This window comes from Agelaius tricolor, unplaced genomic scaffold (genome assembly GCF_023055355.1).
Source record: "Agelaius tricolor isolate 1412-34295 unplaced genomic scaffold, bAgeTri1.0.p SCAF_2, whole genome shotgun sequence".
NCBI lineage: Eukaryota > Metazoa > Chordata > Aves > Passeriformes > Icteridae > Agelaius > Agelaius tricolor.
Window position 1 is genome coordinate 41,171,688 of NW_027269262.1, and position 26,567 is coordinate 41,198,254.

General features: G+C 36.7%; 1 protein-coding gene across 1 annotated transcript in view; it reads right to left on the minus strand.

Annotated features, from left to right (window-relative positions):
* The window catches only part of LOC139605236 (cadherin-7), a 93,569-nt gene that overhangs the window by 53,912 nt on the left and 13,090 nt on the right, over positions 1–26,567 (minus strand). The window lies entirely within an intron of this gene.

Sequence of the window (26,567 nt, forward strand, 5' to 3'; positions counted from 1 at the left end):
ACTTCATGTCAGTGTGTGTTTGCTCTTGTGTGTATTTATGTATTTTCTCAGTGTTTACTGCAGAGAGCAGTAAACTCTGTCAAATATTCCTCATGAGGGAAAGCAGCAGGTACTGATCTCTTCACTCTCATGACCAGTGACAGAATTCAAGAGAATGTCATGAAGCTAAGTTAGGGGAGGTTTAGGTTGGATAGCTGGCAAGTTTTCCAATAAGAGGGTGGTTGGGCACTGGAACAGGCTCCCCAGGCAAGTGGTCACAGCGCCAAGCCTGACAGAGTTCAAGAAATGTTGAATTGGACAATGCTCTCAGGCACTTGGTGTTTCTCTTGTGGTTTCCTTGCAAGGCCATGGGTTGGACTTGGTTATCTTGATGGATCCCTTCCAGCTCAGCATATTCTATGATTCTATAAAAGGAGGTAAAATGTGCTGGTTGATAAATTGCTTGCTACTATCTGATGGGCCTGTAACTTCAATTCTTCATTTCCATATCTTCCTTTTCATTATCTAATTACAGAAAAATGCAGACTCTGAGAAAGACCAAGGTGTCCTGGCACTTTTGGAAGCACACAGCATTGAAAGCCAGGTGCAGTTTCCCTAGGACTACTTGTAGTAGGCACACAAGAAATATACTTCAGCAGGTCAAAATGTATCTTCCATTAGAAAGGCAAGATAGGTTTACAGAAAGAATTTTTTTTTTTCATCACTCAAGGTATTTTAACTTACAGACCAGAATTCCACAGGTTTTCTACCTCTTTTATGTTCACCAAGTTTCATCTTCCTGTTACAGAAAGACTCAAACACCTCTTACATACTTCTCAAACTTGCATCAAGACTGTAATTGATCTGGATATCATGTTATAGTAACATGCACATATCATATATTTAATACTGTACAGTAAGTGAAAAGAGTATCAGTAAAATTTAAAGTACTTCCTTGCTTGTTAAAAGTGGATTAATTTGTAAATAGCTGAAGACAGTGTTAAATATGCTTGGGTTTTTCTATCTCATATATTCTTTGTGCCTGCCCGAATTCCATGTTATCTTGAGTTTGGAGATACATTCACTGTCATCACCGTCATCACAATTTCTATCACTAACTTTTTTTCTCTCTGTTAGGAGTATCACTACGACACTATTCACTCCCCAAATACATGTAGAAAATTGTTGTCTTGGGCATGACTTAGCACAGCTGCAAAATATTTTCCTATTTCAGCAGGAAAGTATTCATGCTCAGTTTTGAATTTTTCAGCTGGATAAAAAGCTGCCTATTTCTTACACATTATTTCACTTACACTGTTTGGACATCACATACTTATGCAATTACAGTGCACTCCTCTCTTTTAAGACAGAAATGGAATCCAGAGCTTTGGACTGGATTAGAAAAACAGAACTAAAGTATCTAAATCAGATTAGCTACATTATTTTGAAATATGATTTACCCTTATTCTCCTGCTACCTAAATCCAGACACACCTAAACAAGCCTAAGATTTCTTTGGTGGAGTTCCACAAACATTTAAAGCCCAACATCTCTGCACACTCAGGAATAAACCATGCTGACACTGTGAGCAGGCCAAGGTTAAATTGTATCTCACATTCAGGCTCTTTTGAGATCCACAGCACTGAGTATTCCTCAGTCCCAGTGGCTGGGGTTTATTGAACAAACGATACCTCTGTTCAACTCACACATCTGACAGCTGGCGCTTTCAATGCTTTTTCAAACTTGACTGGAAATATCCATCTTCCCTACAAAGGAGCAGTGGCCTGTGCAAGTAAGAATCTGTCTAACTTGTCTTTGATTTTGTTTGACCTTTTTTTTCCTTCCTCTTTCTTTCTCTAATACCTGCTTCAGGGTGCATATGTCTCCTGTGTGCTACAGAGGAACTGTCTGTGTTTCCCTACATAGCCAGAATCCTACAGTCTAGACTGACATGCTGAATATCACATTTCACAAGAACTGAGGTTATGGGATACAAGAAATCCATGCCCTTATCTTAAGTGATTCTGTTTTCTCCATACACCATATTCTAGCTGCTCTTTCTGGGTTGGCTGAGATTCTCACATTATCCCTGTAAAGGCTGTTCCCCCTTTTCTGGCATAACTTAGGATGGATGCTGGATGAGAGAAAAGCAGAGGACACCAGCATACCCAGCATTTCATCAGGCAGAGCAGTTTTCTGAATGTTAGAGATGTACAAGTAAATCTCTTCAAGCAGAGAAAGGAAAGTTTCCACATCTCAGTTGCCGAGAGCAGCACAGCGCTGTCCTATGGGGATGGAGCTGAGCCCATCAGCCCACCACAGTGCTCTCAAACTGCAGGGCTGCACAGCCTACCTTTTACCTTGTATCTACATCCAGCCCTATCCTAAATAACTCACCAGCACTGCTTTGAAAAAAATAAAAAAGAGACCTTCAGGGGAGAGACCAGTAAATCCTTGAAGATGCACTGAGCAAGGCTTTCACATCCAGGGAAAGGAGAAATTCTGAAGCTTCAGCATTTCCCATTTGCTCACTCAGTGGCTTACTGATTAACAACACATTGTTCTTTAAGGACTTCCACTTTGAGGTCCATAAATCTCCTCATGGATTTCACTACAGTGGCTGGTGACCTGGAGTGAAATGCTGAGCAGAAGCCACTTTTTGGAATGATGCCTTGGTAAGAAAACTGCTACCACATGGATTAGTAAAGTGATTAGTGAGGACCTTTGTTATTCCAAGGTTAAGGCTCTGGAACTGCAAACTTCTTTGCATATTTTAATAAAACTTTGTTCTACTAAGCATTTAAAAACTGTTCTGGCCCATGCTCAAATTAGTAATGTACCATTCTCTACCTACTTAACCCCAGGAAGGTGATATAGCTCAAGATTTAGTTTATCTTTGGCACTAGGGAACAATCAATTCAGTGTAAAGCACTCTAAAGAGATTTTTCAAACACTTTTATATGCTTTTTAGAGGAGATCTGAGAAAACTTAAAAGCACAGTACAAGAGAACAATGCAAACAATTGCTGAAAATATTGAGAATTTTGATGCAGTTTTCATGTCACTTATATTCCGGTTTCACACAATATAATTCTTCCATACAGTGATCTTCAAAGTCATTAATGCAGAGACTTCAATGCTTTGCAACTATGAACAAAATTTTTGAATTTGAATGTCCTGCATCATATTCAGCTCTGCTACAACCAAACATGACTGCAAACTACCTGTGGTTCCAGCTATTTAATTCAACATTTTAGGAAGTGAGAATTACAATTTTCCATATAACGCTGGCTTTAGAAAACACTTTGTACATTTTTTGTTGTTGTCAGGTTTTCTTGTTTACTTTTGTTGCTGTTTTCAGGTATTCTTTGCCCCATTTTTAATAGAAGATATACGTTCAGTAATAAGATCTGGGATTTTTATTTGTTCTTGTTATTAATTTGGCAACAATTATATAGGATGATATTAGTCCTCAGAACAGTAGTACTTTGGAGGAAGATTCCGGGAAGCATCTCTGGCTGTGCCATCTGCTAGCTTGTCTTTCACTCCTCCCACTTTCTACAGGGCCATTCTAGTAGGGGACAGAACCATGTTCAATCTATATATGCACATGGGGACTATGACTTCAGAAGTAGAGAGGCTCAGGACAAAGTCACTTTCAAATTGTTGTGTCAAGAGACATGGAGGATTCAAGGATTCACAGGGTAAACCTTATTTGGTTCCATTCTGGGTTATTCCAGACAATTCCTCTTTCAGAATCAGTTTGCCATAGATATTGTAAATAAAACACCTTGTTTTCAGAAAGAGGAATGATAGAGACAGTTCTAAGCTTCCAATCCATTTCATTCATTGCCATCTCCACACAATATCCATGATGGTGACTCTCCAGTTTGCCTTGCCTTTCAGCTTGGCTTATTTTCAGTATAAGATTCATGAGCCAATTCTTGTATGCTGATCCTATAGCTTTTTTGTTACATACTGCATATATTTAACATGAAGATCCCAAGAGTTCTGGATTTGGGTGATCCCTGCATATACAAGAGTACATGAGAACAGGAAAGCGAAGCAACAATCCTCTAGAGAGAGATGATGTATTATTTGACAGGAGGATAACTTTGGATGTGCTAGGAAAGTTATCAGAGAGCAAACAGATCTAATAATAAAAGCCACAAAAGCCTTGTTGAGGCAGAGGGACAATGTACATAAAAAGTGAACTTTTTCTTGTTCTTTAGAAGATAATTTAGTGTTGACTCTGAACTCAAGCTAAAAAAGCACTTAATCTCTTTAGGCTCTCAGTTTTAGAAAATACTTGCTGAATATGTGTGACAGCAGGAAGCAGTCAACTTCACTAAAGAGCAAAGGTGTTATTACCTTAACTCTTATAATAAACCCAATTTTTTCTCAGATTTTTTTGTCTCTACAGCAATATAGCTTACTCTAGTGTCTCCTCTAATGCATTTATGTCTATGTGGACTTTTAGGCTGGTAATTATTCTAGGGAAACCTAAATAAAAGTTTTTTTCAAAATACCCAATACTCAACAGTTTCTAGTATTGCCTATTTTAAAATCTGTACAACTAAAGATGATACCCTTTAGTATCACTTGCCATTAAAGTAATAAAGCAATATTTCCAATAGAGAAGGAGACTAATTTTTCTCAGTAAGGAGAGATATTGCACTGAAGTATTAAAATCATTTAAAGTACTAAAAGCAGCTTATCTGGCCACTACTCATCTCTTCTATGTCTGAATGGGAGGTTTACTCTTTTTCTGATTTTCAGTTCAAGCTCCTTTAAAGCAGGTGAAATGTTCATATGCCTCTCTTTTCTGATTTATCTTCCTTAAAGATCTGTCTTTGCTTTTGCTTCTCTCTGTGCTAGCATGGTTAATGATTCATTACAGAGGTTATAGATTATTGGTGAAGAAGAAAATCGAAGGGAGAACATGAGGACCTGATGGTTTTTTGACACTAGCAGAATGACAGAAGCAATGGAGATAAAGAGATGGACAGGGGAAACATCAGATGCTTCAATACAATCTAGCTTCATTGCTCTCTAAGACCATAGGAAATGTGTCCTCCTTTGCAGAACTGAAATGTTTTCTCAAGGAGGATTTGCCTTGTCTGCACCCCTTCCTTTCTCTCTATGAAAGTAACTAGAAAGGGAGGAGAGGAATGAAAACTGCCTCCTCCTCATGCCCTGTGCAGCATCCATCATTATTTGTGATATGGAACTGTCATGACTTTGTTCCTGCCTCCTCACAAAATGCAAGGAGGCAGTAAGCATCAAAAACAACGAGGAAAAAAAGAACTCCAAACCAGAAGCAATCTTCTTGTCCATTTTATAACCACAATTTACTATCACAAAACAACTGAGAACAGATTGTGGGAAGAATAAACTTTTCTTCATTCCACCTTCTCCCCTTCATCCTTCTGGGAAGACTTAAAAAGAGTATATAAAGATTAAGTATGTAATTTCTAAAAGGCAAAAGAAAGCTGGTGATTTGAAACAAAACCACCATTTTTCCACTTCTATTAATTTTGGTCATCACAACAGCCAGGTTCTTAAAGCTGCCGTTCTCGGATTTTCTTGGAGTCAATATTTACTATGGTTACACATACAAAGTTTTCAAATCCCTTTTCCCCTTAGATTATCATTGTTAGTATGTGTTTTGTGATGACTCATAAAGTACTAGATATTTATAGGGGTTTTATCTCCTTTTATTTTTCTTTTCTTTTAATGTAACTATATTTATCAACTATCAGGATAACTAAGGGTTCAGTGCTGGTGCTTTGGAATAATTTCAATGCAAATAATAGCTAATATTTAAAATTTAACCTAGATGATGTAGTTAACATTTCAGTAAAATCTAATGTGCACACATACCACGTTTCTGCAATGTCTAAGGGCTTCACAAACACATTAGCTACTAATAGGATCATTGTTTTCAGAAGGAGCCATGAAACTATCATTCTTGTAAACCAAAACCATATTTCAGTATCAAAAGCCTAAGACATCTTTTTAAATTTATCTTTCAGTCTGATTACAGAAGTCATGAGGGAAAGAAAAAGATTCCTCAACATTTTATTGATGTCAGCAAAGGCCTGTGATTCATATAATTGACTTTATACCCAGGCACCAGTGAAAGTATTATTCAGGAGGTAATGATTTTCTTATAAAAGTCTATTCTCCAAGAAATGTTGAGAAAGTGATAAAGGAGCTCCTGGAGGGCTTTTGTTTGCTTTTGGTTTTATTAATTTATGTAAAACTATAGTATAGGCCTAGGCTCAGAAAGAAATATGCTGGTCTACATTCTGTGCTTTCAGCGCAACAGATAATACTGAGGACAAGAGATCAAGTCAATATAATCGGCTATAGCCAAAACTCCAACACGTTTAATTAGAGTTTGAACAGAAGGAATCTGCTTGTAATGCTGCCAGAGTTTCCTTGTTTCAGCAATGTTGTCAGCATAGTAGGGAACCAGCACAGACAACGGTGTCACTGTGGCACAATTTGCCATGTTGACATACTGGCAATCTCATGCACTGTTTTGCTGCCTTCAGACTTGCTCTTTGTCAGGCAAGTGCAGAGACAGTCACAAGGGAATACAACAAGGTCTCATGCTGCAGACCACAGTATAACCACGTTATATTTATCTAACACACGGAGTTGTGTTGCTAAAAATCTGGTCAGCCCAGACAAGACCTCTCTTCTGACTTGATTTAAAATATCCCAAACAGTGTCTGGAGTGCTCAGAGCTGACTAAAGACCTAAGAACTTCTGAGATAATTGAGGTCCAGGACATTTCAGAGATCTCTTCCCATTCAGCACTGACCCTACAGACTGCCTGAACCCAGACTGCCTCTGAATCATATTTTGTTTTGACACAGGTAATACTAGAGTCCTATGAATGACCACAAGGCAGACATATATCTGCCCAGGATCACCACAAATGCAATGAGGTCATCAAAAACTACCTATCAAATGAACACATTTCCTATTAAAGGTAAAACCAAGGCACATCCCTTTGGGAGTATCAGTTTTCTTCCCACAGATTGTCCTCAATAGTCCTCCTGCAGGCAAAATGTAGGACATTTGGTGTAATTTGAACCTTCAAGACCTTCATAATTCAACAGTATATAAAACTAGTGAGGATAAAGCTTTGTGTACAATCAAGGTATTCAGTCATTTTTAAGAAAGCAGAGGATGAGGCAAAATAAATACAAATGTTTAAGGAGAAAGAGGGGGGGGGGGAAAATAAATAAATAAATAAACAAATAAAAGGTAAAAATATTCACAAACCAAAAGCCAAAGTGAATGAGAACATGGATACATCTGAAGTGCAAGAATAGTACTTCAGAGTAATGTTGTATAACTTTACCAGCATCTTCTTTTCATACACTGCTTAATGCAACAGCAATTTTAAAAAAATGATTACCTGGAACTGATCAAGTGTCATTTTACTGAGGATGTGCAATACCACTACTCCAAGTGTACAGAAAATAAAACAAAAACAAAAAAAAAGGAGATAAAAAAAAAGAAAGAAATTGAAATTTAAATTGCCCTTGATTTCAAAGTCCTGAGATCAGAGGAGAAAACAAAATAAACATGATTAATGGGCTGGGAGAGTAGCATAACTGTCAGCTAACTTTGAGTGAACTAGGTATTTTTCTTTAGAAAAACAATCCTCAAACAATCATAATTCCACTGTTAATTCAGTTTTTGAACTCCTTTTTTGCTACAGAATGCATGTTTCTTGCCTAAGAAACTAAAATAGTAAGAATTTGTATTAATTTACTTATGCTCTTCCATCATCACACTTGGAATAAGCAGTTAGGTTTTACTATTCCCTCCTTCCTCTGTATTGTTTCCAAAATAAACTTTCAGAGATACTGGTGGAAGAGTTTAGTTAAAGCCCTTATGCAGCCCTTATACTTCTAAATGGTAGATCAGTGCTTCAGGAGGATAATAATCTTATCACCTCAGCCACATGAAGTGAAGTGAACATTTAATTTTGCCAACCTTTCGAAAATGGGGGTTAAAGAGGAAAAGGAACAGTGAAACTTCATTTCCTTGATGGCTACTGTTCAAACAAAATTCAAATTAGAAGTACTAAAATTCTAAATCTTTCACTTCCTAATATTCCAGTTAGCATCTAAGTAAGCCCTAAAGGCTTCTAGGTTGAAGACAAAGTTCAGAAGAATAGTCCCCCTAGGAATAACTGATACTGTCATCTAAAGGCTAGTGAGTTGAATAATTAATAGGAAATACTGAAAACTTGATGTGATAACAGCATCCATGTCACATTTCTATGATATTTTTTTCTCTTAATAATACTCAACTGTGTCTGTAGTGCTCTCTCTCCTCGTGTATACTCACACAATGTAGCTCTTTATATAGACAGAGATTGTATATCTATACAAACATTTAAGTGTGTGTATGTACATGTACACATGTGTATACACACAGAGGTACCCTTCCCCTCTTCTGTCCTTTTCCAGTCTCTGCAGCTGCTGTAGTCACAAATCTGTGCCTTTTCCACTCCCCAGTTTTAATAAGAACATAAAATGCCCTGTGGCAACAGGGAATTGTGCAGCCAGCCCATTAAGTTTACTGCAGCTACAGGAGGAACTCAGAAGCAGCTGCTGCTGTGGATGGAGCTGAGTGGGCATATGTAGCTGGCTGAGTATTCTTGAGGAGTTTTAATGGGCCATCATCATGACATGTCACTCCCCAAAATGACTGTTTGTCATTCACTCTCTTAAAAAGACAGTTTGGCAGCTTTGGGAGGTAAAAACCATCTGCATACTGTGCATCATCATGTACTAATTGCATAATATTTATTGGGGGTGGGGGGACCGCAATACTGTATTGTAGCACCACCAAGAGCCTATAGATAACATAACACGTTCATAACAAGAAGTGCAAACAGAGAGACCTGCTTTCCCCTCACGCACAGGCTTCAAACTTTTCAGAAATTGGATTCCTAGAATGGAAAGAACCCACACTGTTTGCAGACAACATGCACATTGGAATCCTTACAGAGCTGTTCAATATTCAGCATTGCGTGGGGTTTTTGGTTCAGTTGATTTCTCTTTTTTTTTTTTGGTGGTGGTGTTTGTTTTCTTCCCCACCCTACTCTCAGTCTATCGGTATTTATTCCTAGGAGTACTCATTCTAAACATCTCAGTAAAAAAACAGCATCATTGAAAAACCAACATAGAATGGATTTGCCATCTTACTTTTTATATAAAACCAGCTGTTTTTATGCAAATTGATTTAATTTTTGCTTAAAGACACCAATGACTTAAACCTCATTTATACAAGTGCCTAATACAATTAAGTTATGTGAAAATACCACTGCAGTGAAACTATTTACAAATTCCTGAACCTTTACTCTTACTAGCTCTATTTTGGGTCTTACTTCTTCTCCAGGAAAGGGCCTAAGTTCACTTCCATACATGCCAACAGCATTTCCACATGATCCATATCTATTCATAGTGCACCAAACAACTTGCTGTTATATACTAAAGCGACGGATTTGCTGGTCCAGTGGCTTGATTTATTTTGTTGCCAAGAATCACTGAAGCTGTAAGACAAAATTCCCTTAAAGTCACTACACTCTATTTCAGCAGTATAATAAAAATAAACTTGTTTCAAGGATGTTCCCTTCCTGCTTTCTCCACATATGACTTCTACAAACATGTTCAGGATTTAGAAATGTAGCATGGCAAACAAATACCAAAGTTCTCAGCATACTTCATAGAAGAATATCTCTGGTCTAGCAGATGTTCATGGGCTTGAAAAGTTTATGTATGTTTAGCAGCTTGCAGAAAGAGAACCTTCAAGAAACTTCTCTCATTCTTCTTCTCAAATTACTTCCTCACTATATGTGAAACAATTTCTGTTTGCCCAATATTAACACACATACAGTGAAGTACTGTTTCTTGAGCATGTGTTTTTGTGGAATGAAACACATACATAGGTGCACAAATATATAAATTTATAGTGATATGAATATTTTCCCTTCTTATACCACTGTACATACTTCTATTAGTTATTTCAGTACAGATTATTTATTTTTTTAGTTAGTTAGTTAGTTATTATGACCAGACAATGCATGCATGCAGTATCCCTTATATCACAGAAAGAAGGGAAAGATAGTAAATGAAACAAAAAAAGCAGTAACAGAATTTATGTACCTTCAATAATGAAAAATTAATGCTTTTACTTTTTTATCTCTCCTTGAAAACAGAAATAAGACATTAGAATACAAATATGGTAATTGGAAAGTGGTTTCTCCCATAATGCTTTTTCTACTCAGCCATAATAATTTGGGACTAGGATTTCAACCATGGAAAATGAGAGCACATTAGAGGATCTATTTTTTCATCTCTAACTCAGTAATCTATAGAATTATCTGCAACAGCACTGCACAGGAAAAATAATCATAGACCTTTCTTGTTTGACTACCATATCAAAAATACCAAATTTACAAACAAAAATTCATTTGGTATTAAAGTATTTTCTGAGATAAGATATGTACTTATACTGAATGTATTTATTTTAGCTTGGAAATTATACCTCCCATATTGTCTCTTCTTTGTCAAACTACTGATCTATAGTTCAGAGTGATTATCCTCTTTCTGCTTCAACTATCCGAAATAGCTTGCAGCATTGCTTCGCTGATAATGATTTTTCTCGTAGGAACCTGCTTCCAAAGAACATTAGTACCAAGGAATAGACACCCAGAGGGTGTAGAGCTTTCTTCATTTGTTTTCGTTTTGGTTTTATGTTGTATCAATTCCTCACATTTAATTTGCTTTTGAAAGTTTAATGCTACTAAAGATCGACTCATAATCTTACCTTGTGTGTTAGTATGGAAGTGCTGACACACTGAGAGACTGGAAGACAATGGTAAAATACCTAACTGTAAAGCAGTGTAAGTAACTAGGGTTAAGTGTCTGGAGAAGTTTATAAAGTACTGGATTACATAAGAGAGTATGATCTGATCATTTTAATGGTTAAAGACTTGCAATAGAGAAAAAACGTAGTTAATTCGGTCCACATACTCACTAATCTTTAATTTCCTGAAAACAACTATGGACTTGTTAATTAATATTAAAAAAACCTGTCAGAACAAAACAGAATTTACATGTTGGTCTAAATACTAATTTTAATTTTTAACAAAAATGATAGTACAAATGTCAGAGTAACAGTGCTTTTTATTGAGTTTTCTTCTTAAAAAACTAAATTCCTATTGTCTTTCTTTATAAAATCCTGTATGCTTGAATGCAATACTTGATGCTGACTTTCAGGAAGATATATAGTCCAATTTAAATTGACAATTCTCCATATGAATAAATTGGTTATATGTTATAAAGTATTTCACACCACCCAGGTATTTCCCAAAGCATTTTCACAAATCTAATCCATAGGTCCTCTCACTAAAATCAATGGGACTACTCCTAGACCTAAAGTGCAAAATTAGGATTTTGACACAATGCCCACATTGAATATAATTAATACCTTGGAAGGCATGTTGTGGAGAAAGTCACAAGTGCCCAGAGCTGACAGAGGGTCAAGGAAAAAAGTCAGTAACAGAGAATTTAAACAAAAAATTTTACTATAGCATTTTAAAATGAGTGAATTGTTGCATATGAAAAGGGCAGAAATGAACATCTATAGTAAAGCATTATCGTTTCCCTGCTAGTATGACAATGTAAGATGAAAAACCAGTGCATGGCCAAATAAAGTGGAGAGTATTAGATACCTTCATGTAGACACTTGTGTTGTAAAATGAATTCAGGTAAAAAAAGAGCAAAATAATCCCTTGGTTAATTTGTTATCATAAACCACAGGTTACCATTGCTAGTGTGTTTACATTTCATTTAGAATCTCTTTTAGAGTCTGGCTTGATAAACACCCTAATATTTCTGTTAATGCTTTCCATTAACTACTGTGACCCCTTTCTAACTGTGCAGTAAATATAAAAGTAAAGGTAAAACACTGAATGCAAATAAAGCGCTCTTTTTTTCAGCAGACTAGAGGGAAATTTTTATTTTCTTTCCCCTACTATTATGTATTTCACTGAAGGTAGCTTATCATATTGAATTTTACCCAAAAATATTTCTCAAGTCCATCCATCCACCCATACATATATATTGGCTTGTAATTCACAGCTCATTGTTCAAAATTCACTTCAAAACCTGGGTAAATTTAACCTGGTGCTACCATCACATTAAACCTGGTTTAGAATTTTCTGAGTTAGGAAATCATCCTTATCCATGTGGAACATGTCAGGACTTGCTTAACAGTCATGAAAGCTAGTACTAAGCATATGTCTAATATCTTTCTGAAACAACCCCTTAACCCCTGCTCTAAGAAGAAGGTTGCTTTAATGAACATGTGTGTCACATATGCCTAATTATAAGAAGCAGCATTGAAAGATTAAGAGATTTCCTTACATAAATTCACACAGTAGCTGTTCAGTATTCAGAACAAGCTGAAGCAGAGTATGCACAGTAAATATGGACACTTGAAAGTCTACTTGAAACTGTTCAGATCATTTAAAGTGATCTTTTGGGCATAGATACTTTAAGAAGTTTGATTTCTCCCTAGGTTTTTTTTTTTTTAACCATTCAAACTTGCAGGCCTGCAAGGATTTTCAGATATAACCAGGCTGATCTCAAGATAGTAATTCATATCTTGATAGGCATTTAAATTCCACAGGATTAAGGGCTGGGAAATAAATATTTTTAATGCCCAGGTTTTCTATTTGTTTTTCAGAAAATATTTGAGGGGGAGGATAATGCCTTATTCAAACCCATAAAAAACTGCCTTAACATGAACAATACTAGGTTAATTGTAAATCCTCCCAGCTTAGAAGGATTTTAACAGTTCTATGTAAAAGGCAGTGCTCTCCTAGTGCCTTTTTCTATGCTGGCGTTTACAACAAGCATTTAACAAAGAAAATGTCATCAAATTTCTCTGCAGTCATTATACCTTGTTTCCTTAAATCATATTTTGCCATTTCAGATGATGAGAGAAGATATTTATGAGGTAAGATTGAACTTCACTTGTATTTAAAAAACCAAACAATCAAGGATATAAGATTTGCCATATACAACAATAATGCTGAGATTTTTTCCTCTGTTTTCACCATTACATATTCTTACTGTATTTCTTAATGATTGCCATTAAATGCTGGTGATACAGGCAATGTATGTGCCACTAAGAAACGAATTCTGAGAAAATAGTGAAATGGAAGGTGTTATTTTACACTGCTCATATATATTTGCTGAATCTACCTTAACATTCAAATTATGCACACCTGTTTCTAATTCTGTAAGCTATTTGGACTCTACTGAAAATTTTAGTTTCTTCTTTCAAAACTGATTTCTGAGGCTTTTAGTGTTTCACATATATTGAGAATTTTCCATTTCCATAGAGACCCCTCTGATTATCTATGACAACAGGTCCTTTTGACACTATAAAGGACATTTAAAAGGTTACATAATTCAAATTCTTACATCGTCTCTAAAGAAATTACAGCACTCTTACCTAATGATCACTTTCTTGTTGACCCCCTTCTGAGAGAGCTTTGGTTCAATGAAAATAGTGCAGTGAGCTACTTATGAGAATACTCCCTGCTTCTGAAACATTGTGGTGAACACGAAGGTACAGGAGTTACCAGAATTGTGCATTCTGTTAGCTGCAAACAAGATCAGTCATCTGAATTTACTCGCCTCTACCTCAAATGTTGCAACTCAAATGGCTGCTACTATTTTCTCTGTCATATTTCTGGTGTACCATCAAGCATCTCCATAAGGGATCTCTTATTATAGTATCTGATACATTTTATAACTAAATCTGAAAACAATTAATTACTCTTAGAGATTAAAGTTTAAATCACTATAATACTTGCCCCCAGCATCCAGGACTGATCTTTGCTAAGTTTCACTTGACACAGCATGTAAACTTCTCTACCAGATTGTCTGAGCGCTCTCAAAGCTAATTGATCCAATTTGCATGTCTCATCCTGGCAAAATTGTGCATCATTTCTATCCTCTTGGACTAAGTGATCACAATCTAATCACTTTGTCTACAAAACAGATGCAAAGTTTCCAGCTCCCTTGCATGCATCCATATTAAAGCAAGTCTAATTCGACAAACAATCTGATCTTTTTGTATTTTTATAGGATTACTGTCTCACTGATAGGCCTTCTGTCACCAATTGCAATGTTCAGAACTTTATACTCAAGGCATTTCCAATCTTGTCTCATACCTTCTGTGTGGTCCATTAAAATGAGCATTTCATTTAAGGAAGTCCCCTTAGGGAAGTTCTATAAAGCTTGGTGTAAATCAGCACAGCTCCGTGCACTGAAAAAAAGGTACAATTTCTATTAATTGAGGATCCTGTATCTTTAAGGGGAAAAATAATTAATTATATCCCTATTAATTGGCCTCTGAGCCTTCTACACTAATAGATAGTGCCAAATCTTTGTACTTGTTAAAAGGAAAATGTTATTTTCAGTAAATATTAATTAATATGAATTGCTTCTGCACATGAAAATATTTATTTATGTTATTTTGCTGTACATTGTCCCTTCAAATCTACACAAGTTGTCATATAAACACAATAGCATTTTAGTAGATAGTTATGTTATTCACAAATATCTGAAAGTTACCTTGTGAAAATAGCCCAAATAAGAGTTTCTGCAAAGAAAAGTCACAAGCAGATTAGTCAAATTAATGAAATATCTACACACTTCAAATCACTAAAATCAAACTTTCTGAAGTGGACAGAAAGTTCTATTTCCTAATCTCACTAGTAATTCACTAATAGAATTCATATTCTCTGCCTGTCTCTAGTTTATATACAAGCTCAAAGGTTGCTGTGTTTCTTCAGCCACACTCTTACCACATATTCCAATCTGCTGAATTCATTGCCCAATAGTACCCCTGCTCTTCTGGGAGTTTGTATCAGGCATATTTTTTTCTTACATACATCCTTTTCATCACTTCTTCCACTTTTCTGCTCTCCATTAATGTCCATTCATAATTGCCCAATAAAATTCATGAGAAGGCAAAGAGATTGTTCAGAGATTTTTAAAAATTGTTTTGTTTTCAGTGAAGAATACATGAGAAACTCTAAAGCATGTTGTTCACAGAAGTCATCAATCACTGGTGGTCAGTGTTCATGACAGCTCATGATAAGGAATACCCTTCAGTTTGCTCTGCAGCTACTTTTAAAACTTGTGGAAGACTAGAAGGTAAAACCAGAGCCTATATAAGAGACCAAAGAAACTAGAATACACTATTAAATTCTGTAATAAATTTTGACAAAGGTAAAGCATGCCAGATCACTTGTAAAACCATGCTTTTGTGTCCATATATACACAAAAATAGCGGTACAAGTGGAAGGATAGTAGCTCACCAGCAAATCTAGTGAATTCAATATTAACTGGTAAAAAACAAAACTAATTAATCAACCAAGCCAATTTAATAATTAAAAAATGCATTGGGACAGCAAAAAGACCTCCTATTAGTATGCAGTATGATAAAAAGTAATAGCATGAAACCAGCAATTCCTTTCTTTGTCTTGCGTTTCAGACCCAGTGGATAGGTCATATTCAAGCTGATCATATTGCACTCTTGGTTGAGTCTTTGCCCTGGTTACAAAAGCAAGTAAAGCCCTGCTATCTTCAGATTCTGTTCTAATTTTAAAAATGTAGGGCCCCATAGCTTACAATAGGATTTTGCAGGTGCAAGTCAGTGAAACATAACAAACAAGTCTGAGGGTGACACTCAGTTTGCTGTCTTTCAGCTGTGTTAGCTCAGCAGGACTAATGGCAATAATAAGTGAGAAAAAAATTATCACTGGAACAGGCGGGTGTGACTCACACATAGAATTCATCTACTGAGTAACACAGTATAATTTTATGCAGTCTCTTTTAAGAGCAAATTTTCTGCTAGTCTGTAAACCATCAGACACATATTAAACCATCATATTGTTTGTATGAGTTTCCAAGCCTATGTGAAGACTCAGAGCCCTGAGCAGCCTTTGCCATGTGACAACCTACTGCTTTTTCTGACACTCCACCCTGAAGGTATTTAAATACTGAGATAAAAGATTTAACAATGCTTTTGTTGAGCCCAAACTTACAGGAAAACATCAGGGAGGGCCTATTGATTACTGAGACACACAATTTAGGAATATATAAAGAAAAACTCTTACCTTGCCTTACAAGACATCATTTATAAAGTGATGTTATCCTCTGCCAAACATTATTAAATAGTACCTTTGATGTTTAAGAAAATCTACCTTATTTTATTGCACTAGTTCTGTTGTAAACCAAAGATGCATTTTGATTTTGAGCATACACTGAATGTACTGCTCATCCTCAGTTGTATCCATATTTTCACCAGATTCAAGTTACTATGGAAGAAAAAGCATCTGGTTTCACTCCATGACTTTCTACAATGTCACACATACAATTTCTGCTGAAGTTCTCTTATCAGTAAAGGTTATTTACAGGTACAGGAATGTTTGATTCCAGGAAAATTTGTGATATTGCAGATCATTTTGTTCACTCTAATAAATTTAACTCTTCTAACCTTGAAGGTGAAAGTCTCCCCTTTATCCTGCTACTTATTTTACAAATTTTCCAAAAAATATAATCTGAGACAAAAATTGTTAGCACATCCTGCTAAAGCCTCAAACTGTGTTCCAAAATGATATTTGCATTTTCAGTATAATACAAAGCATGCATCAAAGAATCAGAACTGGAAGACTGGCCACTGTCTAAAACACATATGACAACATAATTTCAGAAGCAAAGCTAAATATCTTCCCTTTTTAATATGGTATATAGATACAGACCCTTATATCTTTAAATCAGAAGGATCTGTCATCAGGGTGGACGTCTTAATCTTTCCATCTTCCTCACAGTCTCATTTTCTGCTTGGCAGGTATTTTGGAAGCCTGACAAAGCACCTGGGCCCTCAGTCTGTATCATCCCACACTTAAAGCAGTCATTGACTTCACTTTGTACTTCTAGAAGTAAAATTGCCAAAAAAAAAAAAAATCCAGAAAGATGACTTTGTCATCAGACTAGCAGAATGGACCATCATTGTCTACCCATCTCTGCTTACTAAAATAAGAGATGAATGGAAATTGTTGAATGTGATACTGTGACTTAGATAGTATGGAACAGCATCTAATTTTGACAGGACATTGAAATTAGTCTGCATGAAAAAAATCTCATGCAGCCTGCAAACAGATGGAAGGAATTATAGGCACATGAAATGATCTATGTCAAAATACCATTCTAGAAGGAAAGGTGCCTACTAAAGTTCTGAAAACCATGGATGACATTATTTCATCCCTTTAGCACCCAAGAAAAAATTGCTTTGTAAGGTGCGAGCTGCCTTCTTAAATGGTACACCAGAGAACTCATAATTTTGATTTTTGGCTCTTAATTTGGAAACAGTCTGGACATGGTCCAGTTACTTCTCTGACAGCTGCACATATTTGCATCCTTCCATCCGTCTGTTGAGAGCTCAGACTTGCTTGGACTCCTCCAGAACTTCATGTTGTTTTTTACTTATCCATGCTTTATCTTGACCCAGTAATTCTTGGAACCTCTATGTATAGAATGCTATCCTGTCTTGTCCTGGGCTGTTTGGCACTCTGCTGTTTATGTTTTAGGCTTTTTTTGAACAAATTCCAAATTCTCTAGCCCTCTCCAGTTATGTTTTAAAATAAATATTTACATCTTTCATTTTCTATTCATTGCTTCCTTAGTCTCATTAAAGAAGCATAAAAACTTGTTCTACTAGGTTTTTGTCTTGATGATATTTGCTTTTGATGTCTCGTATCACAGATTACCTTGCTGCACACAGCGTTTTCCTCTTTTGATTAAAAATGAACTTTACTTACCTTTTTTGTCTCTTTCAAATACATCTGCTAGTTAACAGACCTACTCCCCTGTATATTTCTAAAACCTGGCCACCTGCCCTCCTTTTCCATCTGTGATAACATAACCAAGTCAGGTCTGCTTTCTAGAACCCATGGGGTGGATTGAGGTGACCTAAACCAATGTGTGATCCATACAGATGCATATAGCTTCTCTAGCAAAGAGCATAGGGAATCAAGACCTACGCTTAAGGTGATCCTCACTTCAATCCCTGTCCTCATTTAAAAGACCATCTCTATCCATGTGGATGACAACAAGGGGATCAGGAGTAGTCAGCAGGAATTCACTAATGCTAAGTCACACTGGACCAACCTGATTGCCTTCTGCAATGAAACTGCTTGGAGGGATAGAGGCAGTAGATATTTTCTACTTTGACTTCAGCAAGGTTTTCAGCACTGTCTCCCTCAACATCTTTACAGGCAAATTCAGGAAGTGTGGGTTGAATGAGTGCACGGTGAGGATGACTGAGAACTGGCCGAACCAGGGGGTTGCAGTCAGTGGCACAGGGTGTAGTTGGAGACCTGTCATGAGTGGTGTCTCCAAAGGTTCAAAATTATGCCCAGTATTTAACTTATTGATCAATGCCTTGGATGGAGGGCCAGATGTCTCCTCAATAAGTTCCCTGATGACACAAAGCCAGGAGGAGTGGCCAATATCCCAGAAGGCTGGGCAGCCCTTCTGAGGGACCTTGACAGGTGGGAGAGACGAACAGAGAGGAACTGTCTGCAATTCCACAAAGGCAAGTCCAGGGACCTGCCCCTGGAGAAGAATAACCCCATGGATCAGGACAGATGGGCGTGACCTGCTAGAAGGCAGCTCTTTGGAGAAGAACCCGGGGATCCTGGTAGACAACAAAATGTCCATGGGCCAGTGTGTTCTTGTGGGCAAGACAGCCAGTGGGATCCTGGGGTGCATTAGGAACAGCATTGCCAGCTGGTCAAGGAAGGTGATCTACTCTACTTAGCCCAGGTGAGGCACATCTGGAGTGCTGGGTCCAGTTCTGGACTCCTCTGTACACAAGAGAGCTCCTGGAGCTCCATGGAACTCCTGGAACAGGTCGATGAGAAGGCAACAAAGATGCCAATGGGACTGGAGCTTCTTTCTTACAAGGACAGGCTGAGGGAGCTGGGCCTGTTCAGCCTCAAGAAGAAACAACTGAAAGGGGTCCTCACCAATGTCTTGAAGATTCTAAAGAGAGGTGCCAAGAAGATGGAGCCAGACTCTTCGCCAAGCAATAGAACAAGACACAACAGGCAGAGACAGATTGCACAGAAAGGTCCACCTGAACACAAGGAAGAATGTTTTTATTGTGCAGGTGACCGCATACTGGAATGGGCTACCCACAGAAGTTGTGGAGTCTCCCTCACTAAAAATATTCAAGAGCTGTCTGGACACAATCCTATGCCATGTGCTCTGGGATGACCCTGCTTGACCAGGGAGGTTGGACCAGACAACCCACTGTGTTCCCTCCTAACCTGAGCCATTCTGTGATTAGACTGTTATACCTTAATCTAAATTTATTTTCTCATTGATTTCAGTTTTACATCAGACTCCAAAGTGATAAAAACAAAGTAAAATGCTTCATCATGTCCCTTCCCATCTCACACTTACTCTTTGGCATACTTTTTCTTCTCTTTAACTTTTTCAATCTCTATTTTCCCAAACTAAAACTAGGCTAGAATTTTTACACTTTCCTTGAATCTTAAAATAAATCTAAATTAAATAAATATGTCAGATAAGCAGGAACTATTCCTCAATGTGAGGTCTCTCCATTGCTTCCTAGACATAGATACCCACTTGTGTATATGCTTCATCAGTGCTATCATTCTAATTCCTGCATGTTTGCTTCATAAAACCTTGTTTGACATGGCTTCACTTGGTTTGTCAGTACAACAAATGGAAACATTTCAAACAACTATTATTTCCATTGCTTTGGGACTGATACTGGCTTAGAAGTATGCTTGATTCAGCATAAAGATAAAAAAAAAATAAAAGCAATAAACTTTAAGATTCTCAGCATGGTAGTGGACATGAATTTGCAAAGAAAGAAACAAACATGAGTAGGGCAAGTTGAATCTTACAACGAGAAAGGAAGTAACAGTTTCACTTGGCTTTTTTCCTGTTTAGATGAAGCAACAATAGAGTGCTTTTGTTCACAGCTTTTCACTGTCAAGAAGAAATTCAAAAAAAGGAGGGGATGAATGAAAGAGCAATATGGATGAACACAAGACTATAGTGTAGACTCAAAAGGAAAACCTTTTAAAAGTATTGCTTGGTTAAGCAACAGCTAAGTGCTAAAGGGTGAAAGATGATAGGAAGGATAACAGTCTAGAAATACATGAAGATTATGAACATCCAGGAGCAAGTGGAATTATTTAAACAGTTTTTAATATGTAGACTATGTAGAATTACAGCCCTGCCAGTTAAAAAAGAGACATAAAAACATGCCAAGCACTTTTCCAAATGCCTGCTCTGCCCATATAATGAGTATAGATTGTGTAAGAAAGACAAGTTAAGTATTTTGCTAATTTATGGCATAACGTTTATACCATGATTATGGAAACTTAAGAAATGACCATCTGCTTTTCCCAGCTGTGTCTGGAAACTTTTCATTGTTACAGGATAACAAGGTAAAATTCACATAATACAGCACCTGCCTACCTTGTAAGGAAAATGAATTGCCTGATTGCCTAGTCAGCAGGGTAACAATTTGGTACCTCAGTATGAAGTGTTTAAGCAGCTTATCATCCTTACACATGAACAATCCAACTACCAGATTTTCCATATTTTGGAAGCATTTCAAATGAAAAACAACTTTTTGAGTTCAATTCTTCTCACACATACTCCACAACCACAGAACTGCATGTCTTGTTAAACCTTAAGTTAATTTCTCATGATTTACAGAAACGGGAAAACTAAATGAAACAGTATGACTCTGGCAATGTTTTGTGGAATTCATGCAGAAAAATCTTACATCACCTAGAAAATGACATTACATTTCTTTCTTTCTACTCAAAGAGGGCCTAAGAATTTTCTGTGTTGTAGGTAGAATATTATGTAAGTGTCCTTTGTTGTTCTTAGCGTATACCTTTTGACCCACACACAATGTCACAACACACCCTTGGTGGTTGGTGCTATAGGAACATTAGAGTACTATATGAATGGAAGCCACTATTTCTTCCCTCTAAAATGTGGAATATGTTCATATATGTTGCAAATCAATCTTCAGTATTCCTCTTTCACTAACCTACAGAATAAAATATCAGTTAAAAATTCAATTTTGAAATGACCAGATATTTGTATTGCAACATTAATACTCTCAAATGGTCTCCAAGGGTGAATAAAACTCATCTGAAGATTTTGGACTAAGTCTTCAGTTACTCTATGAACAGCATAATTTAATAATCCAAACATATTAAAAAACTTTTTGCCTTCTTCTTGAATGTTTAGAATTAGCTTCTTCTCCCAGGGGAGGACTCTGAAAAAGACAGCTTGAGACCAAGTCAGTAAGGCATTTTTTGTGTTTCCTGATACATGAGTAATGGCGCATGAACTTCTGTATGCAAAAGAGCTGTATCTCTCTTGGCATTCCTATTTATCTGGAAGAAAAAATAAGGCTTATTCTTTGCTATGTTTATGACTTGTACTGTGCTTACTGCCATACTATGTGCTTTACACCTACATAAATAACAATATTACTTTTGCAACAGCACAAGGCTGTAACATCACCAAATATTTTTACACTGACAGAACTGTTAATGGTAGTATTTTTTTTCAAGAACATCTGGAAGAAATAATATTAAATATATTCTTCAACTTTATGAACCTGTTTACTGATTTTGGTGATCAGTATCTGTTGACAATGAGCTTCTTCACTGGCTAAGTTTACACTTGCCTGGAAAGGTTAAAAGGGTTCCCGTTTATACATTGAGCTCAAATGAATTATAGTTAGGTGTTCACAACATTTATTTATATCAAGTGAACAACACCCATGCCTATTTTTAACTGGCTAATTCTCCTTCTTATAACCTTGAAGTTACAAAAGATTAAGCATTATGACATCCTCAAACTTCTGCTCTTGGTATAAGCTGGTACTCATACCATGACCATGGTTTGAACAGTTGGGACAGAATTAGAGTTCTCCTAGAGCACACACTCCACTGCCTTTTCTAAGAGCTACTTGTCTCTAATTTACATGACAGTAAGTATCTCTTCCAGTGCAAAAGTGACAGAGAAGATGCTGGTAGCATAAGATAGGTAATAGTTATTCTAAAAGAACTGAGCAACTTAGTGTATTAACATATTTCTTCTCTCAGCAGCTCCACCATTAGCACTTTGCTCAGTTATCTCTTCCAAGGGAACGCATAGTGTTGAGATAATAAGGTAACACTGAAGAGATTTCCAGTACTTATCATCAGTGCATTTCTGTAAAAGCCAGCTTATTGCATGCAAAGGAACCATTCCCTGATTTTTTTTTCAGAATCCTTAAATATATTGTCCCAGGTCCTCCCTTTAAGTGGTTAAAGTTAGCACTGAAACATTGACATATGTACACAGGTGCTGTTTTATTAAGTGATTATTGGGGGAAAAAAAAAGAGGAGCCAGGAAATTAAGAAATGCAGTATAATATTTAAAAACAAATGTGAAGCAAAGAAGAAATTCAGCAGTAGAGTTATGGCAAGGCAGTAACAGACCTGGCAGCACTTTTAGATGGTGACACGTGGAAAATACTTAATACATGAAATGAATGCCCAATGAGTCTGCAGACAGACACTTATGGCTAACAGAAGATGTATAAATGAAAAAAGGCAGCATGAAAAAGGTAGTGTGACAGCAGGCTACAAGATGTAAAACTATAAAGCATATGCAGTCTGATATTTTGAAAGCAATTGGAAAACATCCTCTATCTTTTCTGGTCTGAAAGAAGATGTAGCCTTGTACTAACATAGATATTAAACAGATCTGCACTTAAAAGTTTCAAAAAACTTGTCATCTATAAATACTGGGAAGTAAAGGCAGGAAAGAGCTCTCAATTATATGTTCATAATGTTTTAAAATGTTGCATGAATCTCATTTTCAGAAAAGAAATATTCTATCTCATCAAAAACAGCACTAGTGACCCACTGTTCTCAAACTATTTTCAGATGTTGATTAACACTGTAGTTCTCTGAATTCTGTCACTGCTTCTTAGTCTGCTATTAGTTCTTGCCTTATAAGACCACTGCCTCAGAGCAGGGGTTGTGTTTGCTTGCATTTTAGATAGGAAAATAATTCATGAATGGACTTACTTCGTCTTAGAACAATGCAAATACTCACAGTCCCTGATAGCCAGGGTTTTACAGTACTGTATTTCTAATGCCATTAACACAGAACTGTGAGACACGAGGACGGACATAAAACTGGATGCTGGATGACAGCCAATAACAAGAACTAAGGGACCAAGTACAATCTCTGAAGACAAAAAGGAGAAGGAATGTCAGCTGAAGCAGCATCAGCTTGACTGACATCAGAGCTTCAAATCTCATTCTTTCCTGAAGATAAGGCATTTTCTGATAACCAGCCAAGCATACAGGAGCCTCTCATCTACATATAATTGCAAAATTAGCTTTTACTGTTGCTTTTCTATTTTGTCAGAGACTCATAAAATTTAGTTTTAAATAATGCCCAAAAGACATCCAGAGCAGGGCACTACAGGTAGAGCCTCTCATTCTGCTAAAATACAGAAATGGTATTACAGGATTACATAAATAGCATGGCTATGCCATTGAACAAAAAAATTGCCATGAGGGCTGCCTAATTTACTGATGTTGTCATCACCTTCACTAACCTTCCTCTTCTGTAATGGCACATGTTAAGGATCAATGTTCTATATTATAGAAAGAGATCAAAAAGCTACATGTTCTGGTTCAGTATCCAACCATAAGTCTCTCAACTCTATTATCACTGTTAATAATGAAATTAAATATAAATTGTCTTTTAGTGCTTGGGCTTGTGAAATTGTCATCACTTTAAATCCCTGGCATAAAAACTTCTCTAGTATCCATTCAGCTATGAGAGAAGAGGACTTCCAGTAAAAAGGGAGAGAAGAAATTACACTGTAGCTGTTCAGGCTGATAAAATCAACCAGGAAAAGGCAGCAGATTTTAGGTTATCCTTTTGGATAATTCTTCCTGTGTGCCCTAATCTCACCACTGTCCCCAGAGACACTTTAGCCCTGCATGATAAAGAGGGAACATTTGGATTGTCAGTTATCTCTCAGTTATTCAGGGTAATCCACATAAATTATAGCATGGAAATAGTACACAAAGCCCACAGTGACTACCCAGTGAAGAAAAGTGTGTGATACTGGGACTGGACAGAACAAGTTGAGACATTAAAGTCATACATGTGCAGTACAACTGAAGCATCACTTCCCCAAGACCTACTCAATACATAAAGCAAGTAAGCAGGACTTAATTATTTTGTCTGTTCATTTGTTCTACTTGCAGCACTTGTGGTAGGAAAATACTTGACAAGAATGGCTTGTCCCATTTTACTTAAAAGGTCAACTGCTATCAATTTTCATAGCACAGAAAAGCAAAGAGTTCCTGAGATGGATAAATATCAGAAATACAGCAGATTTTCTTTTTCTCTTCTGTAAATGGTCTTCTGGGAGTATATAAAACAACAGTGCTTCAAAGATTATAATAAAAGTAAAGATAACACAAATAGAAAGTGAGGAAAAAATAAAACAAAGGGGAAGTTTCTTTCTGAGTTATTATGCTGTCCATTTTACTCACAGAGGCCAGAAAGACACATGAAAAATAGCTGGCCTGAGTTTGGTGTGTTTGAATGGTTTTTTTTTTCAAAACTTCTTGGGGTGGAAAATAAACAAAAATCTGCAGAGCTATGGGTACTCTCAGCCAGGAGCTTACTTGCAGAACAGGCATGAACATTTACCTTGCACAGGATGCTTAGAGAGAAAAACCAACAAACCAGACTGAAGCTGAGCAGAGAGCCTTAGTCCCTCTGGATGCCTCTAGAAGCAGCAGGAGGGTCAGATCCCTCCAGGGAACTGCACCTGACTAATCTCCTTCTTCACTATGTGCAAGTGAGGCAGCCCAGTCCTTTTTACCTATATTTAGCCTTTGTAATATCACCCCATACCCTCTCCATTCCCCAAAATGCCAGTAATATTCCCACAGTTCAGTCTGAGTTTGACTGAGGGGCCAGCACCTCCACAGTACTCACTGCCTTAAAGTATTTTAGCAAAGACACTTATTATCCAGCTCAGTCAAAATTTGTCAGCCACATCTGAAATTGTTAGGCTATGTTTCTATGAAAAGAGCCCTACTGCTGACTGCATCTGTATGGCCTGAGACAAGGTCACACCACAGATAAATATAGTATGTGAGTAATTCTGTCACCTCATTGAAATATTCACCAGCACCTTTGAAAAACAAAGCATTAATCTAAAACCTCAGTATCCTCTCCTATCCAGCCTCCTTCCCTCCAAAATGAGGAGACTGGAAAAAAACTACCCACTCTCTATGCTAATAATAACATAAACTTGTTATATGGGTGCTTTAAAAACCCATCCTTCCTGTTAGTTCTCTTAAAACTTGTAGAACCTGCAAATCCTCTTATATGACAAATTTTTTTAGGAAAAGCTTAACTTCATTTCTTTTTTCACATGCATCCCATTCTGTACTACTCCAGGAAATAATAATGCAAATATTAGCTTTTATGCACTTTTGTCCAAATTGAATCCAACAGGTTTATTTACCTTAAAACAGTCAGAAGAGGCAAGTAAAATTGTGTTGGAAGGCAATGACTGTGAGATCTAGGAAACTATGGGCTCTTAGTTCACTCATTTAACCTTTTCTTGCTTTTACAATCTAGAAAATGCAGGTTAGGACTTACACTTTACTTTCTCTTACATTATAAATAAAAAACAACACTCAGGGCATCCTATGAGTTCAAAGCATTATTTTTGAGAATTACCAATGAGCCTTTCAAAGTTACATACTAATTTATTGGGTTTGTGCTCAGTCAAAAGTCTCTGGGTTTTATTTTCCTTCCTTCATATGTAAGTGAGACCTCAAGGGAAGATTTCAATTCAGCAAAAAGCTTGAAATTGCCCTGTAACTATACCTAAATTTAGAGCCATTGGAAAAGGAGAGTTGGTTTGGATCCTAAAGAAAACAGTGAAGCCAGCTATCAATCAGCATCTCACATGGAGTTCAAAGACCTTTTTCGCTTCTTCAGGTTTGTTTGTGGCCTCTTTTGTTTGTTTGGGATTTTTTAAACTTTTTAATGAGAAAAATGAAATTATTACTGGCAGAGATTTTGTGTCATTATAATGCTTTTGATGAGACTGATACTCTTGCAGCAGAAAACAGATTAAAACAAATAATAATAAAAAAACCCCAACCCATCAGACCAAAAAAAACCCCAAACCCTGGATGTCTGATAGTTATATAACAAAACCAAAAAAGGACCAACAAAATGTTCAAGTTCTACTTTTACTATACCCCTCTTTGCCAACGTGTACCCATGGAAACTTCAATTACAAGACCATATGCAACTTTTCAAATATTCAACATAATAGCAGATTCAACAAAATTTTTCCT